Source organism: Asparagus officinalis, chromosome 4 (assembly GCF_001876935.1).
Source record: "Asparagus officinalis chromosome 4, Aspof.V1, whole genome shotgun sequence".
In the NCBI taxonomy this organism is placed as follows: Eukaryota; Viridiplantae; Streptophyta; class Magnoliopsida; order Asparagales; family Asparagaceae; genus Asparagus; species Asparagus officinalis.
Window position 1 is genome coordinate 29,823,508 of NC_033797.1, and position 5,620 is coordinate 29,829,127.

Consider the following 5,620-nt stretch of genomic DNA (forward strand, 5'->3'; position numbering starts at 1 on the left):
TCAAGATCTGATTTTTATTGGATCCACGAGCTTTTCCTCAGGTAAATCTTCAACCATTTTAGCATTTTTTATGCTTAATTCAATTTATGAATTTGTGGGGTCGCATGCGAGGGTTAGGATTAAGATTTGGCGCCTCGAGCTCACCTTTCAGGGGGGAGAATTGCAAAAAGGAGGAACTTTTTCTAGATCTGATTCCTTAACTTATTTTGCAGGTCTCTATGTCTCGTATTGTGAGGGGTCAATCCTCTACCGCGTCGGCTGATGGCGCGCCTCCCTCTTATGCTGGTGAGCTATTTTTTTGGAAATTTACAAATTAGTCCATTTTTTCTTGGAAATTTGTAAATTGGTCCTTTTCACCCCATTTTGTTCTCCTTGGCGAGGCAATCGGGAAGAGCCTTGATTCTCCTTGGCGAGGATCGACGCTTTAAAGATATGTTTTGCTTGGTCAAAACCATATCTCAAAATTAATAAAGGGGGCGTTTTGACGCTGCATTGTGCCTTATAAGGCAGGGACATATAGTCGATATACCCTATCTTATAAGTGCATAATGTGGCCAAATCGTCTCACCCTTTATAAGGCAGTGACTCTATCTTACCCATTCGTAGGATGAGTTCAACTTCCTTTTATGATTGAGACTAACAACTGTTTAAATTTTTGCTTCCAGTGGAATATCCTTCTGGGGCGTTCTCATCTCACGCAGTGTACGGGCGTCGTGGCGAGTATTATTCGACTTCCGATATTTTTCCCCTATCCCAGTCACTCCTCGGTTTGCTTCGGGCACGTCGACAGAGGTTGCCCAAGTGGTGAAGGAAGGTGGATATCGAGCTCTTCGCCAGTTGATTACAGATGTGCCCCTCGTGAAGGATGCCAGCTCGATTCAGCCTCTCAAGAAGACCGACTTTTTATTTGGCGATTCTGCCAGAGATCCGGATGCCGTGTTTATTGATGCTGAGCAGTGGCTTCATAAGACTGGCAGTGGTTTCATATATTTGCCGAAGATTCCTCGGCACCGTTCGTTGACTGAGCTTTGGCGTCAGGCTGTGTCACGGGAGATGTCGTGGCGCTTGACGGAGGAGCATGAGAGCGTTCACTGCGGCTACATCACTCATCAGGCAGCTCCTGGTTCGAGCAGGAGTCACATCACTGGGTTGCATCCTGGAGTATTGGGGTTAGATGCACCGCCACGTAACGAGCTTCTTACCGCTGCTTCTACTTTGAAGAATCGCCTTGCTGCTTTAGGACGGGAGATGCCTGCGACACGCCACAGGTTTTATGGTTGGGTCCATTCTTTGGACAAACTTTGGTGGACTCGCATGAAGAAGTACGTCTTGAGCCGGTGGAGCGAGGAGTTGCACGCTTGTCGTTCGTGCCACCATGTATGGTTTACCTGTTAGCACGAAGCATTTCTTCGCTTTGTGCGAGCTTTATAACCCGGATTCGAATACTTTTCTGACCCGGCAAGGGGAATTGGGTTTGGCCCTCCATGAGATGCACATGATTTCTGGTTTGCCCATGGGACAGATGCTATATCAGGAATATTTTCCCTCCAACCAAGAATTAAGCCAGCTGAAGGATCGCATGCCCGACCGTTACGAGACTTTATGGGATCTCACATGTCATTATCATATAGCTTTGGCGCAGTCTGAACCCTTAGCGAAGAGGGCTAAATCCCATGTGAGCCAGAAACAGTTTGCGTCTTATTTGTTCAGGAATCTAGAGAGCAATTCTGGCGAGGCTATTTGTGAGCTGGCTCCACTCACTCCTTCAGGGGTGAATAATCTACTGAAGAAGGTTGATGCTCATTCTTATACCATTAGCAGTCCTGAGAGTGGTTTTCCTACAGGGACCAAGTTTAAATCATTCTTGTGGCATGCGACCGCGCCGATTCGACCGATGACCCTTCTAGCCGGTTACCTCGCTATCTGGTTGATCTTTATTATGATTCCTCATTCTGTTTGAAATGATTGACCATAATACTTTTAGGATTTTTGGCAAACCCTCAGCCATCAACGGATTTGATTAGCCTTTACCGACTACCGTTTGAATCGGGCTAGCATGCGGATTGTCTAAATCCGTTCCGCATGTAACGTTGTGCTAAGAGAGTGAATTCTCTGAGACTTTTGTGCTATGATGTTGAATACATAGACTTTACCTATTTGTCACGGGAATAGGTTACCCGGCGATACGTGTTAGGTGTTGACTTTAGGATTTTTGGCTAACCCCCAGCCTTTAACGGGTTTGATTAGCCTTTACCAACTACCGTTTGAGTCGGGCTAGCATGCGGATTATCTAAATCCGTTCCGCATGTCACGTTGTGCTAAAGGAATGAACTCCCTTAGACTTGATGCTACAACTTCGAATATGTAGACTTCGCCATTGTTATGAGAATAGCCTACCCATCAACGTGTTTTAGACGATGACTTATCCCTACTTAGGCTTCGGGATAAAATTCCCTAGAATCGAGCTCTGGTGTCTTTTTCTTCGGAGAAAGACTAAACCGGCGACGCGTGTTAGGCGTCGGCATATCCTTTCTTAGGATTCGGGATGAAATTCCCCATGCGAGTAAGGCATGGATTCTGGTGTTATTAATAACAACCTGTCACAACGTTGAATATGTGAACGGGTGTTCTTTTTAACGGTTAAGAACTAACCGGCAGCGCGGGTTAAGCGCAGACTTATCCTTGCTTAGGTTTCAGGATAGAATACCCCAGAATCGAACTCTGGTGTCTTTTTCTACGGAAAAAGACTAAACCGGCAGCGCGTGTTAGGCGCAGACTTATCCCTGCTTAGGATTCGGGATAAACTTCCTAGGATGAATCCTAAATTGACAAATTTCGGAAAAGATCGATGCGGGAAAGGAAGAATTTTATATTTTATTTCCCGGTCTTCTTTTAGGGTGAAGGCGAACCCGAAAACAAGGAAGAAAGAATTTTATATTCTGTTACTTGATCCTGGAAAGGAAGAATTTTATATTTTATTTCCAGTGCAGAAGAAACTAGAAGTGGGATCTCCACTCCGAGAATCTGGAAAATCTAGATAAACTTGCCTTTTATAGGATTGGTTATCTAAACTGAAAAAAGAGTTCTTCGTTTATCGAAGTGAAACTTCAACTTCGGTTATAGCCATGAGAGGGCTTACCCAAGGAGAAGAAAGAGGGAATTCTTTCGTTTATCGAAAGGAGACTCTGAAACGAAAGTGGACCTCTTGTTCATGGAAAGAGTCAAGAGGGCCAGAAAGACATTTTTAGTGGACCCACTGTCAATTGAAATTGATCAGTGAGGGATTTTAGTGGTGAAAAAGATTTTGGGTTATCCTCTAGAATATTAAGTGTAATATTCTTCAAGGAACTTCCCGGTAAATGGGTTATCCTGAATGTACTAGGGATAGTACTTTTTCAGGAACTTCCCATTTATTGGCATTAATTGCCTGGCGCCCTCTAGGGAAATCAGACGGTAAGCGCCGTTTGAATAGACTGTGTCTATTACAAACGGTCCTTCCCATTTGGGTTCGAATTTACCTTTCTTCTTGGAGGTGAGAATTATTGGTCGGCGAGCAGCGAGGACCAGATCTCCTTCCTTGAAGCTTCTTTGTCGGACTCTTTTGTTGAAAGCTCGAGATATTCTGGCTTGATATAACTCAATTTGTTGTTGAGCCTCCAAGCGCTTTTCATCCAACCTCTCGAGTTCTTCGAGACGTTTCTGATGGTGTTCTTCTGTCGTCATCTCAGTTGCGAGAGCGATCCGAAGTGATGGGATTTGAATCTCCAATCAAAAATAACTCATAAGAGTATAGTGGTGCGATAAGCCCAGAGTGCTTCACCGAGTTTGTCATCCCAGTCTCGTTTATTGGTCTTCACGAGCTTTGACAGGATCTTGTTGATCGTCTTGTTGAAAGCCTCAGCTAGTCCGTTTGCGGCGGGATAATAAGCTGTCGATGAAACATCTTCGATCTTGAACTTGTCACAGAACCTGATGAAGGCGTTACTTATGAACTGCAGACCGTTGTCATGGATGATCCGTCTTGGCACGCCGTGTCGGTATATGACATGATGCTTGATGAAATTGACGACGTTGTTCGTCTTTACTTCTCTGAGCGGAATCGCTTCAGCCCACTTTGAAAAGTAATCCGTGATTGCCAGAATGAATCGATCACCTTCGACTGAAGGGGCGGTTGATGCATATAATTTGCATGTATTTGGCAAGCATGACACTGTCGGGCGTACTCGATCGCGTCACGAACCATTGTGGGCCAATAGTATCCCATCCTTCTGATGCGATCGTACAGTTTAGGACCGGGCTGATGTGTACCACATTCTCCTGCGTGTGCTTCCTTAAGAACTTCTTCTGCTTCTTTGTTCGAAAGGCATCGGAGTAATAAACCATCGTATCCCCTACGGTATAACGTATGGGTCTCGGCATTATAAAAGAATCTTGGCGCTCTTCGGCGAATTGATTCCCTTTCTTTTACGTCTTCTGGCAAAATACCATATTGGACGTAGTCAATGATGGGAAAACGCCAATCTCGGGACTCAGACCCAATTTGAGTTGAATTCACCTCTTTGGCGTTTATGTTTCCATCGTCTTCCTCTTCAATGTCCATATCATATATGGGTATGCAGAGCTGATGCGTCCTTACTGTAACTAACAGCTCAGTTTCAGGAGGCTGCGCAAGTAAAACCGCTAGTGCTGCCAGTGCATCCGCATAAGCGTTCTGGAGACGGGGGATATATTCAATGAAGAATTCTTCAAAAGATTCTGCCATCTTGATGGCCTCCTGGTGGTATGGGATCAGGTCTTGGTTCCTGACTTCATATTCTCCACGGACTTGGTTGACTATCAATTGAGAATCCCCAAAGGCTTCGAGATATTCGACCCCCAGCTCCTTGGCGAAACTGAGTCCAATGAGAAGCGCGTTGTACTCGGCTATGAATAAGCTCGAGGCATCACATGCTTTCCCGGGGAGATTAAGACAACCCCAACCCCGGAAGAAACTGTAGAACCACCTGGGGTTATTACTCTATTAACTTCCCTCGAAGCACCATCAAAATTTAATTGCCACACTTGTTGGTGCGACGTCGTGTTAACCTCGTGGGTTTCATCCGGCAAGTCATCATATACTTCTGCCGTATCTGTGGTCGGGTTTGCCGCCAGAAGATCACAAATCGCTTGTCCTTTGATCGACTTCTGTTGTTTGAAGTGCAAATCATATTGGGACAAGAGAAGAGCCCATTTCGCTAACCACCAATTCATAGAGGCTGGTTGCGTCATAAACACTCGTACTGGGTTAACATTGGAAATGACGTAAATCGTCTGTCCAACCAAGTAATGCCGCATCTTTTGCATCGCGAATACCAATGCGAGACATTCTTTCTCGATCATCGGATATCGAGACTCGGCGCCTATCAAGGTCCGACTTAGGTAATAAACTGCCTGTTCGTGACCGTTATCGTCGTCTTGTGCTAGTAAAGCACTTATCGAGTGGTTCATCGCCTTGATGTAAATCAAGAACGGTTTACCCGATTTCGGTGCAACGAGAACAGGAGGATTCGTCAGATACGTTTTGATATCTTCGAATGCTTTTTGGCAGGCGTCGTCCCAGATGAATGACACCCCTTTCTTG